This window comes from Canis lupus, chromosome 29 (assembly GCF_003254725.2).
Source record: "Canis lupus dingo isolate Sandy chromosome 29, ASM325472v2, whole genome shotgun sequence".
Classification (NCBI taxonomy): Eukaryota; Metazoa; Chordata; class Mammalia; order Carnivora; family Canidae; genus Canis; species Canis lupus.
This window is the reverse complement of record NC_064271.1, coordinates 27338503-27352133: the sequence shown is the minus strand read 5'-3', so window position 1 is coordinate 27352133 and position 13631 is coordinate 27338503. Positions and strand designations below refer to the sequence as shown.

The following is a 13631-nucleotide window of genomic DNA, read 5'->3' as shown; positions in this document are numbered from 1 at the left end:
CAGGATTGAGTCCCTCATCGAGTTCCCTGCAGGGAGCCTGCTTCTCCCTCTGCCTATGTCTCTGCCTCTCTGTGTGTCTCTCATAAATAAATAAATAAATAAATAAATAAATAAATAAATAAATAAAATATTTAAAAAAAAAGGGAAGTGCAGAGGTCCTGGGATGAGACTGTCAGCATCTGCCTCCTGGCTCCACCAGGAAGATGTCCCTTGTTCTGCACTTCTGGAGCAGTACATCCAACCACTGCTGAGGCAGGTGTTGCATTATATTGTAATTAGACATTTGCACTTTTCTTCGTCACTAGGTTGTGTGCTTCTCGAGGGCAGTCACCATTTCTTTTACAACTGTCCATCCCGTAATGGGCACTTACGAATGTTCGTTGCCCTACCTGTTCTGTATGCAACGCAAAGCTGTCAGTTCAGCTCACTGCAGCCCTTTGGAAGAGATATAATTAGCCCATTTTGCAGAGGAAGAGACTGAGGTTTGAGTTCCAATGTGGCTCACCCCACGTCCCACAGTTAGCACGTGGGAGAGCCTGATTAAGAGCCCACAGCAAGAACCCAAAAAATGACCCCCACATCTCTTCCAAAACTCAAGCTCTTGAGCCTGATGCTGTTTTGCTTGTCTAATCATGAGCAGCGCTTGGCATACCTTCAAATCTTGTGGTTGACTGATGTGATGTATTTCTTTGTCAGAAGCTTGGCTAAAAGTGTTTCATCCATCGCCTTCTAACTTCTCTGATAATAAAAATGTATTCCTTTCATACTGCTGTCTTCTGAGGCCTAGAGATTTTTTTTTCCCCACCAAATGTATCTCTTTCCCAAGAAGTACTGTTACCAAGTAAAGGACATTTAGTTGTTTTTGCTTCTACTTTTCTGATCATACTTTAAAAAATTTCTTTCTCCAAGCATTTCAAATCAGTTCTGGATAAAAATATACAGCTTTCTGAGAAATATGGCAATTTTGGCCTCTGTGGGAAAGTGTGACTTTGGCCTCCAGTCACGTCTTTTATGGCCTCAGAGGGATGCTAATGTGGGAGGCAGCAAAGGCTATTGCTCTACTGAAAATATAATCAGGTGCAAGTGGGAATTAAATATGACTGTATTGTTTCCAGACCACCAGAGACAGCTACACATGTCTTTATTAATGGGATCTATTGGGGTTGTGAGTTTGAGGGGGACAGTGGGGTGTGGGGAGCCAGCGTAGGGGATGCTGAGTTAGCAGACCCCAGTTGTACATGTATTTTAATGAGTTCGGAAGAGTTCAGATCGTTTGGCTCTGTGTACTGACACACCCCAGGCTGAGGTGTGGAAAAATCATCATGGCTCAGTGGCTGGGGGTTTCAGAGGTAGAATGAGACACACGGGCCTGCTGACTGGAATCCCAGAAGATCTGGAGCTGAAAGATGTGATGAGCCAAACGGGCTGGGTGTGCGTGAAATCTGAAATCCTCCCAGGAGATTGGGCAGGCAAGTCTGCCACCTAGTTAGTGAGTCTAGCACTTGTCACTGGTTGATCCATTAAAATGATGTTAATCTGGTTCAATGGACTCACTTGGCTTCTCAGCCAGAGAGAGCTCACAGTCTCCAGTGATGTTGGGAGAGGAAAGCAGAGCCCGGAAGTCCAGTTATTTCTGAAGTAAATAGAAAAAGGAAGGTCAATGTTGAAGCCACCTGTGCAAATCTGTGAAGGGATGTGAAATACTTTTAGTCAAGGGACTACTAAATTAAAATGATAGCATCACACACACACACACACACACACACACATATAAAACCAAATCCAAATGCCTTATGGTGAAGCCTGAAACCACTGGCAAACTCCTGGCCACGTGTAAATTATTTCACTTTTCACAATGATCGATTCAAAACCCAAGTGTTGTTAAAGAAATTGGGTGGGATCTTCATCCTCTCTTTACTTGAGTTTCACTGAAGTTCTGCTGGTGTTAGAGGGTTAGCTATTTGCTAGCTAGCTGGTCCTGAGCAACTGGTTTTATTTTTTATTCTATGCATCATATGAGCCATTTAAGTGATGACTCCTATTAAACATCTGCTGAATGCCAAATGTTCTATTAGATACAGGCATATCTCATCATATTTTTCTTTTCTTTTTTAAATTGCACTTTGCAGACATTGTAGTTGTTTTTTTTTTTTCACAAGTCGAAAGTTGGTGATCTGAGTTACAAGGGGCCAGACTTTCAGATAAATTCCAGTGAGAGCCGCTAGTGTTTGAACCCTAGATCAAACAAATCTATTGGTGCCATTTTTCTAACAGCATTTGCTCACTTTGTGTCTCTGTGTTACAATTACAATTTGGTAATTCTCACAATATTTCAGACTTTTGAAATTATTATTGTATTTGTTATGGTGATCTGTCATGTTACCTTAGTAATTGATGTGCAATGAACCGTGCCCATATAAGATAGTGAACTTAATCAATACCTGTTGTGTGTTCTGATTGCTCCACTGACTGGTTGTTTCTCTCTCCCTTTCTCTGGCCTCCCTTTTCTCTGAGACATAACAGTATTGAAACTAGGCCAATTAATAAGCCTATAATGGCCTCTAAGTGTTCCAGTGAAAGGATCACATGTCTCTTACTTTACATCAAAATCTAGAGATGATTAAGCTTAGTGAGGGAGACATGTCAAGAGCCAAGATAGGTTGAAAGCCAAATTTCTTGTGCAGAACAGTTAGCCAAGTTGTGAATGCAAAGGAAGAATTCTTAAAGGAAATTAAAAGTGCTACTCTAGTGAATACAGGAATGGTAAGGAAGCAAGACAGCCTCTTGCTGATATGGAGAAAGTTTGAGTGGTCTGGATAGAGGAACAAACCAGCTACAACAATTCGTTAAGCCAAATCCAGAACAAGGCCCTAACTCTCTTCAATTCTAAGAAGGGTGAGAGGGGTGAAGAAGCTGTAGAAGAAAAGTGTGATGTTAGCAGGGGCTGGTTCATGAGGCTTAAGGGAAGCAGCCATCACCATAACATAAAAGTGAAAGGTGGGAGGCAGCAAGTGTTGGTGTAGAAGCTGCAGCAAGTTTTCCAGAAGATCTAGCTAAGATAATTAATAGAAGAACTACACTTAACAATGGAGATTGGACAGCCTTCTATTGGAAGAAAATGCCGTCTAGGACTTTCATAGCTGGAGAGGAGAAGTCAATTCCTGGTTCCAAAGCTTCAAAGGACAGGCTGACTCTATTGTTAAGGACCAATGCAGCCAGGGACTTGAAATTGAAGCCAATGTTCCTTGACCATTCCAAAAATTCTAGGTCCCCAAATGCTAAATCTTCTCTGCCTATGCTCTAAAAATGGAACAAGAAAGCGTGGATGACAGCACATCTGTTAATAACATGGTTTAATTTAGAGCCCATTGTTGAGACCCACTACTCAGAAAAAAAATTCCTTCCAAAATAGGACTGCTCATTGACAACACACCTGGTCACCCAAGAGCTCTGATGGAGTTGTACAACAAGATTAATGTTGTTTTCATGCCTTCTAATGCAGCATCCATTCTGCAGCTCATGGATCCAGGAGCAATTCCATCTTCTTTTTCCAGATCTTATTATTTTAGAAATACAGTTTGTAAGGTAGAAGTGTCATAGATAGTGAGTGATTCCTCGGATGGATCTGGGCAAAGTCAAATGAAAATTTTCTGGAAAGGATTCACCATTCTAAAGGCCATTAAGAATGTCCACGATTCACAGAAAGAAGTCAAAATGTCAACATTAACAGGAGTTAGAAAGCAGCTGATCGCAATCCTCATGGATGATTTTGAGGGGTTCAAGATTTCAGTGATAAAACTGACCACAGATGTGGTGGAAATAGCAAAAGAACTAGGCTTAGAAGTGAAACCTGAAGATGCAACTGAATTGCTACAATTTCATGATAAAAATTTAATGGGCGAGGAGTTGCTTCTTGTGGATGAGCAAAGAAAGTTGGTTTATTGAGATGGAATCTGCTCCTGGTGAAGATGCTGTGACAATTGTGGAAAGGACAATAAAGGATTTAGAATATTAAATAAACTTGATAAAAGCAGTGGCAAGGTTTGAGAAGACTGACTCCAATTTTGAAGGAAGTTGTACCATAGGTAAAAAGCTATCACACAGCATTGCAACAGAAAAATTGTTTGTGAAAGGAAGAGTCAAATGATGCAGCAAACTTCACTGTTGTCTTATTTTAAGAAATTGCCACAGGCATCCCACCTTTCAGCGGCCACCATCCTGATCAGTCTGCAGCCATCAACATCAAGGCAAGAGCCTTCACCAGCAAAAAGATTCCAACTTGCTGAAAGTTCAGATGTTGGTTAACATTTTTTAGCAATCAAATATTTTTTTTTGCAATCAAACATTTTTTAATTAAGGTGTTTACCTTGCTTTTTTGGACATAATGCTATTGCACACTTAATAGACTACAATATACTATAAACATAACTTTTGTATGTCCTGGGAATCCAAAAAAAAAAAAAATCATTTGGCTTGCTTTCTGGCAGTGGTCTGGAACTGAACTGGCAATATCTTTGAGATATGCCTGTACTTGACTTTTGTAGCTTGTAACTAAGGGGTACTTATCATCATTCCTATTTTATAAAGGAGGAAACTGAGGCCCAGAAGGTTTGGTGACTTGTCCTCAAGGCCATAGAGCTGATTAGAGCTGGGAATGAAATGTAGGTTTCTCTGGTTGCAAGGTCTTCCGTGGCATTGATAAGGCTTTTTGGATCAGGTTTCTTCTGTATTAGCTGCTAGGTTGCTAAACCCAAATTATCATATATGATATGAAATATTTTATAGGTTTTATATTATATTACATGTGTTACTTATGTAATATATAATATATAGCATATTTCTTGTATTACTATATATATAATGAACTAAGATTTTTTTTGCAAGATATTTAGAGAATGTGATAGCAGTGTGGAAGGAAATAGCTATATAAATACATGACAATTTAATACTTGTTAATAGTTTTCCACAGAGTCTTAATATCTAGCATGTCTCCCATCTCCTATTTCTTTGCCACCTTCATTTCTTCTCCCCCCCCCCCTTCTTCCCTCCTTTTTTTTGACTTGTAAAAGCCTAAAGGTACCGCCAGACTTCTGGCTACATGCAAATTATTATTATTATAATTTATTTTAAGTAGGCCTCATGCCTAGTATGAAGCCCAATGCAGGGCTCAATCTCACAACCCTGAGATCAAGACCAGAGCTGAAACCAAGAGTTGGAAGCTCAACCGACTGAGCCACCCAGGCACCCCTATTTTTTCTATTTTAATTGATTGACTCAAACTCAAATATTGCTAAAGGAATGTTTGGGAGATTTTCCCATTCTTTATTCTGGTGCCACTGAAATTCAGTTGACTTTGGTTGCAAGAACTCCAACTGTTTTATAACACGCTGTTTTCCCAGGCAAAGTAGCCAATGAAACACATTATATGAAGCTAGTGAACAATATCGTTTTATCTCTTTGTTGAGGGAGGGAAAATGACCACCTTGGTCACTTTTGGGCCTTTCTTTCAACCAAACACATTCTCTGAGCCCAGAGACAGATTTAAATCCTTGAGGTTGCTGAAACAGCCTCAAGTTCTTCCTTAGTAATGAGACAGTTCTGTCCACCAGTGTTTGGAAGATCAAAGCCTTAGCCCACTGGCAATTCCAGTCAAAACAATGCTTCCTGGTAGTTTTACCAGTGGGCGCACAGAATGTGTTTAGTTTGCACAATGGGGAACATTTTATTTTTAAAGTTTTATTATTTTATCATGTATTAGGAAAAGTACAATCAACCCATTAAATCTGCTATTTTCCTTAAAATCTAGTTCCTTAATGTAAATTTAAATTTTAAAAATGAGTTGCTTTTTTTTCAAAGCTTTTGTTTATTTGAGAGAGAGAGAAAGAGAGAGAGAGCATGAGCAGAGTGGTGAGGAAGAGAGAGAGGAGAAGCAGACTCCCTAGTGAGCAGGGAGTCCAATGTGGGGCTTAATTCTAGGACCATGGGATCATGACTTGAGCCAAAGGCAGACACTTAACCAACTGAGTCACCCAGGTGCCCAAAAAATGAGTTGATTTTTAAGACAATAATAAAGTATTCATCTTGGTGACAAGACACAGGGAAAAATTTATTAAGATGATAGGGTAACAACTAATGTCTTGGGAGCCTTGAGTGGGACAATCATTCATGGAGAGATAGAGGATGAAGGATGGAAGGATAGAAATTCTACTCTGACTGAGACTATAGTGCATTGGAAGGTCTCTGATGCCTTTCTAGGAGCCATTCTTCACCTTTTGAAACTTTGCCAAGTGTGACCTTTCTGCACTGAATAAAGGTCACTTTGATTTCTATGGTTAGTGTGCTATTGATGGATGTTCTGTGTATCAGTTTCTCTATACAGCAATAAATCCCCTTTTTTTCTCTCAAGTCATAGTTTTTCCATTTGAGCACCAGTCTTCAAATATTGGTTGCATATACTCCATGAATTTTGAACATGTAAAAATAAGGGTCTAACGTTTTTCATTACAATTTTAAATAGGTGTCAAAGATTAGTTACTAGTATTTTATAAATATTGATTATAAATATCACTCATTTTAATGACTCCAATGGAGTATAAGGCAACAAGATCATGACTCTCCTAAGAAAATAAGAAGCATGAATAGTTTCTTCATGCCAATTAAAATTCTGACACCAATGCTTCTCCTAGAACTTCACTCTTCTAAGGTCTGCTGATTTCTTTTGTATGGATCAAATTAAAATTCCCTATTACTCATTCATTAGAAGCAACAATACAATTTGCTTCGACGTGGATGAAACTGGAGGGTATTATGCTGAGTGAAATAAGTCAATCGGAGAAGGACAAACTTATGGTCTCATTCATTTGGGGAATGTAAAAAATAGTGAAAGGGAATAAAGGGGAAAGGAGAAAAAATGGGAAATATCAGAAAGGGAGACAGAACATGAGGGACTCCTAACTCTGGGAAACAAACTAGGGGTGGTGGAAGGGGAGGTGGGTGGGGGGTGGGGGTGACTGGGTGATGGGCACTGAGAGGGGTACTTGATGGGATGAGCACTGGGTGTTATTCTATATGTTGGCAAATTGAACCAATAAAAAATAAATTTATAAAAAAAATAAAAAATAAATCTCAGGTCGAATTCGTAAAAAACAAAACAAAACACAAATTGAAAGTCCCATTAATAGAGGAACCCATTGGGTTCCTAATCCTGTAGATGTGCCTCTGGAGAAGTGGTGGAGCTCTAAATTGGGCCTCTTCGTAGGCTACTGGTCCTCAGAGCTGCTCACCAAGCTGTGGTTAGGTGGGGTCTTCTGTAAAAACTGTGGCAACCTGTTTCTAACAAAAGAGTTGGAACCTGTCTGGAGCAGACTGAAGTAGAAATATAAGGGCTACCACAATAGCTAAAGATCTTAAATTGAAAATATCTGTAAAAAATACCAACTAACTTTACCCTGCTCAGATAATAATGGATTTTGGACTTCTTTTCTTCTTCTTCTTCTTCTTCTTCTTCTTCTTCTTCTTCTTATTCTTATTCTTATTCTTATTCTTATTCTTCTTTCTTATTCTTATTCTTTCTTCATTCTTCTTTTTTTGCTTTCCACATTGTATCCTGGACATAGAAAATGCCTAGTAAATAGTTTCTGGTTGGCTATCTTTATATATTATCTGTTAAATAGCCACAGCTTATAAGGGATCATAGTAGAATTTTGTGTTGTGATTTGGCATGGATAAACCTAAAGGGATCCCCCACACACTTCTCCAGATGTTTTGACCTTAAGAGCTTTTGATCTATTTTCCTGAACAGAGTTTGAGAAATTGAACTATCCATGCTCTGAATAAAGAAGGAGGTGGGGGCAGGGAGGAGAAGAGAGGGAGGAGGAGGAGGACAAGGATGAGGATGAGTAGGAGAGAAAAAGAACAAATGGAGCAAACACACTTTTTCAGTTCAGACGTTTTGAACTCTGAGATTACCCAACAAAAGTGGCATAAACAGTAAGAGGGTTGTTATCTCACATAGCAGGAAGTCTGGAGCCAGAGAAGTTCTAGGGTTGGTTTAGTTACAAAATGATGTCACCAAGGTGCTTTCCAGGCTTTTGCTATGCCATCCTCAGCATTTCAGTGCTGTCTCCTCTGGTGGCTGTGAGACGGCTGCCGTGGTAGCAGGTATCGCATGCAGACAGGACAACATGAAAGGAAGAAGAAAAGCGGTGTTTGCTTCAGTAAATATCTTTTTATTAGCAAGGAAAAGACCCCAAAGCATATTCTCTCTCAGTTCCCATTGGCTGAGACTCAGTTCCGTGCCCAAACCAGTCACTGCAGAAAGAACTAGAGAGGCGCCCATGAAGCAAAAGGTCACTTAATTCCTCAACAAAGAAGAGTTATAAAAGCAACAAAGGAGGAGGAAATGCCTAGTGGATTAGGCGTCAACAATGTCTCCCACGTTATAACATCAGACTAGGCTATCTGCTTCCCATCTTGTTTCTTTGGATTTTCCTTCAGGGATCGACTTCTTTGGACATCTTCTTTAAGGTGTAGTAGTTTTGTACTTTGGATGTGCTCTAAGTTTATACTCTGTTATAGGTCAGTTAGCAGTATTTTATCCCTGTGCCTCAATGATTGATTCTGGGTATGTCCATGCTTAGTTCATGGCCATTAGCATGGCCAGCAGGACTGGTTTAAGTTGATGTCATCAGAACGAAACTCCAATCCAGCTACGGAAGTTGATAGTTGTCTCTTTCTCCCACATTTAAGTGAGCTTGCAAGTAGCTGTGGCTGCTCCTAGAAGCCGTTTTGATCTCTGAAAGAGTTTAGCATGAGATGAAGTCAATATAGACTGTGGAACAACCAGGAGAATCACACAGAAAATGAGTTTGACCCATGAGAGAACTGTGCCTGATTTTATTCTATCTCTGGATTTTTACACAAATCATACATCTATGTTATTGGTTAAGCCGGTTTGGATTTTATTTTATTTTTTAAGATTTTATTTATTTATTCTTGAGAGACACAGGAGAGAGGCAGAGACTTAGGCAGAGGGAGAAGCAGGCTCCATGCAGCGAGCCTGATGTGGGACTCAATCCCAGGACTCCAGGATCATGCCCTGAGCCAAAGGCAGTCGCTCAACTGCTGAGCCACCCAGGCGTCCCTAAGCCAGTTTGAATTTTAAAATAAACACTTGCGGGCACCTGAGTGGCTCAGTGGTTGAGCGTCTGCCTTTGGCTCAGGTCGTGATCCTGGGGTGCTGGGATGGAGTCCCACATCAGGCTCCCTGCATGGAGCCTGCCTCTCTCTCTGTGTGTCTCATGAATAAATAAATAAATAAATAAATAAATAAATAAATAAATAAATCTTTAAAATAAAAAAATAAACACTTGCTGAATAATACATTTAAAGAAAAATCCTAATTGTAGCTTTTACTGATTTAAAACTCTTTATTGTCTCTCCATTGTTCTCAAGATAAAGTCTAGAATATCCAGTCCCAACCCCATCACAGCCTCTGCTTGCCTGCAGCTTACATTTCACTGCAGTATATGTATATATGTATATATATATATGTATTTAAGATTTTTTAATTTATTTTAGAGACAGCAAGAGAGAGCATGAGCAGGAGGGGCGGAGGAAAAGGGAGAGAATCTTAAGCAGACTCCCTGCTGACCTAGGAGCCGGTCATGGGACTCAATCTCACAACCCTGAGATCAAAACTGAGCTGAAACCAAGAGCTGATCACCTGACTGGGCCACCCAGATGCCCCTCACTGCCTTGAAATATTGTTATTTCCCAGGTTGTGGTCTCTGTGCCATTTGCAGATCTTTGCACACCTTACTTTCTTTGCCTGGAATACCAATCACACTTTCCCCCCCCCGACTTGTACCTACTCGTCTGTTGCAGATATTATTATCCTCTAGAGAAAAGGGCTCTAAAATAAAAGTAAGAGTAGAGGATACCTCTGTATCTCCTACCTCTTTAACCACACCTGCTGTTCTTACAGTTAATTTACTAAAGAAGATCACAACCTCCGTGGACTCTTGAATGGAGAAGCCTGCCTTAATTCTCAAGAGCCCTGTTGGCAAACATCTTCATATCTAGTGGCTTAAATTGACCTGAATTTTTTTCATATATTATTCAACTGTTGGTTCAAAACTTTTACTGAGCGTAGGTACACAATCTCCTCAGCTAATTGGATCTTGCCTTTAAAGAACCCAACTCTTCTGCATCTGAACTCAAACCCTGAATATTTAAATTTCACTTGTTGCCTTTTTTGATTATTAGTGTATCATCTGGAAAAATGTCTTTGCCTGCTTGTATGTATTGTGTTGTATTTCATGGGTATTGAAAAAACTTGGTATTTATTTATAAAACCCATAGTAACTCTGTACTAAGGTAACTTTTTTTTTTTTTTGTACTAAGATAACTTAAATGGAAAACACAAAATACCTTCTTGTTTAAGGGGTTACTCTGTCCCGCGCTGTTGTAAGTAACGTGCGTGCGGAGGAGAAAGAGGGAGGACCAACAGTTGCTGGCAATTTCAGAGCAATGAGTGATGTGCTGAATCACTGCAGAGCATAGAATTTGCAAAGTAATGATTCACTTCTAGGAGCTTATGGGGCATAACCTCTCTGCCTGGGGTAGCACAGAAAAAGTGACCAAGAGCATTTGTCGACCCTTTTTATAATAACCCATAGTTGCTTTAAATATTCCATTTTGTAATCCCTCTATGGAAAACCCGTAGAATCAAGACATCTATTGGTCCCAATTGCGGAAGAGCCAAACCTTAAGTATTTCTGCAGTTTCTGGTCTGGTAAATGTGTCGTGCAGTTTATTTTTCAAAAAGTGACACATAAAACACTTAATTCAATTTAACAACAAGGTTTGGCTTCTAGGCAGTTTCTCGTGTGTGACTTCAACAGGTTTTCTTGGGTTGACCAGGGGCATTTGTAAGGAGTATCACATGAATTAATGATGGTTGTGCACAGAAAATTAAGTGTTACCTTGCTATTTATGCCGCTATATCCCTTGGTGCAAATCCCTACGGAAGACCTACTTCTCCATGAACAATTCCTAGCAGAATATCCTTCCAGTTCCATGATACTAGAGAGAGAACTTAAAACATATGAGGGGGGAAAAAAAGCACACTTGGGCTTTTCATTCTTTATTACCTTGGTGGTGTGGTCACGCACTCCTTTTTTCAAAGCTGTAAAGCTTTTGCTGCAATGAAAATCCTTCCTGCCAGGTTGCCCAGCAACAGCTGAACCTCAGTAAATGAGGACTATTTCACACTGTTACAAAGACAATCCCGTGTGGAATGAGATGGTACTCTTAAGAATCCTCTATTTCATGTGTTTATTGAGATTAGTAGCTTTAGCCTGCTCTGGTTTATTGGGAGGCAGAAGGCCTTGGGTTAGTCCTGTCTGGTCTCTATCTCTGATTTGTCGGGTGAAGGCACATATGGGGGAGATGGCCCCATGTCACCTTGGGAGCGAAACTGGGAAGGAGGGACAGGTTTGTCTTCAAAGCCAGCTCCATTTTAATCTGTGATTTCTCCTCACAATTAATTTTTAATTACAAATGAGACAGGAATACGTTCTCCTTATAAAAATAGAGTGATATAACGAGTCGAGTTTCCCTGGACTGCTCTTTTCAAGCTTAACTCATTCCCAGAGATCACCGCTATTATCAGTGCATGGAGGATCCATCTGAGAACGTGTCCTGTGTATTCACATACTTGTAAATGCACACGTAGGGGTCCTGGGACGTTGTTTTGTGTGTTGATAGGTGGGTTGGCTTTAGAAAAAGGAAGGTCACACTATGTGTTTTGTTTGGTCACTTGCTTTTTTCAATCAACAATATTTCTGGGAGATCTTTTATATACATACTTTTCCTTTTAACACCTGGCAGTATTCCTTGGTTTGGTGTACACACAAGAGTTGACTGAGCCCTTCTGCCCTTTATGAAAAGGATGTTTCCAATTCCCTTTCACTTTCCCACCTCCTTGGATTGGCCAGTTCCTCCCACTCTCGGTCCACCAAGGTCCATGCATTGTTTCCATGATGCCAAGCAGTACTCACTGAACCCACTGGGCCACCTGCTGTCATGTAAAGTTTTCTTTCCATTTTTTTTAAAGATTTTATTTATTTATTCATAGAGACACATACAGAGAGAGGCAGAGACACAGGAGGAGGGAGAAGCAGGCTCCATGCAGGGAGCCCGACGTGGGACTCGATCCCGGGACTCCAGGATCATACCCCAGGCTGCAGGCGGCGCTAAACCGCTGTGCTACGGGGGCTGCCTGCAACGATAGTTCTTAACCTGTATAGTTGTGCTTGTGCTTCTGAACTTTGCTTATTTTGTTTCCTCCACTTGGATATCCTTTTTCATTCTTCCCTTCTAGCCCTCAGTTCCACCTGGCTGATTTCTACTCATCACTCAAGGCCCAGTTTAAATGTCACTTTCTGTACAGTGTCTCTCTGCTCTCTCCCTGCGCCTCTCTTTTTACTTGGTTCTTTATTCCATTACTAATAAAATGTGTGCTTTGGTATATGCACACACTCACACACATTCATGCACACATGAATTATTACATTCAGTTATACAGGGTCCCTAGGTATGGTTGTTCAGGCTGTGTACTGCACAGGCCTGTGGGGCATCATTCACATTAATAATTGTTGCATATTAGTTTTGTAATGTTTATTTGAGGGGCACCTGGGTGGTGGTTGGTTAAGTGATTGACTCTTAATTTTGACTCAGGTCATGATCTTGGGGTTGTGGGATCGAGCCCTGCATCAGGCTCTGCACTGAGCACGGAACCTGATTGTGATTCTCTCTCTCTCTGCCCCCCCTGCCACATGTACACGTGCTCTCTCTCTTTCTAAAATAAACAAATAAAATCTTAAAAAATATATATGTTTATTTTAATTATTGTGTTTTGACCACAGCTGAATTTATTTACTTTTCTAAGATAATAATTTTAGGCACTCCACTGTGTTTGTATCCTTTGGCATGGGGGGGGGGGTGTTAATAACTGATATGTGTATAACCCTTCACATAATTACAAGGCATATTCACATATAACAATACTAGTAGTTTCATTTTATTCCTTTTGTTAAGTGTCTCTTATATGCTAGGAATCTCTCAAGAAGATTTCTTTTACATGCATTCATTATTCCATTTAAAAATCATAATTACAGGGGCACCTGGGTGGTACGGTCGGTTAGGCGGCTGACGCTTGGCTTCAGTTCAGGTCTGATTTCAGGGTCCTGAGATCGAGCCCTGAATCAGGCTCCATATTCAGCGCAGAGTCTGCTTCAGATTCTTCCTTTCCCTCTGCCCCTGCCCCCCTCAAATAAATAAATCTTAAAAATAAAAAATCATAATTGCATGCAAAAAATAGATAACATTAGTTCCACTGAACAGTGAAGGAAACTGAGGCTCAGTGAAGTTGAATAACTTGCCCAAGGCCATTAGCACTAAGTGCAAGTCGTAATGCCCGACTCCCTACCCCTTGACCTGCCATTACCCATTTTATAGAGGAGGAAACAGAAGCTAGGATGATAAAGGGCCTTAACTTTATCCATACTAAAAAGCTCATATGCTTTGCTCTATTGCATATTGGCCCTTAGGTTATCTTAATATTGCAA

At 40.2% G+C, this 13631-nt stretch overlaps 1 pseudogene; it reads left to right on the top strand.

Annotated features, from left to right (window-relative positions):
• The first annotated feature begins 2554 nt into the window (after window positions 1-2554).
• Window positions 2555-4305, top strand: LOC112678381 (tigger transposable element-derived protein 1-like; annotated as a pseudogene).
• Window positions 4306-13631: the final 9326 nt, after the last annotated feature.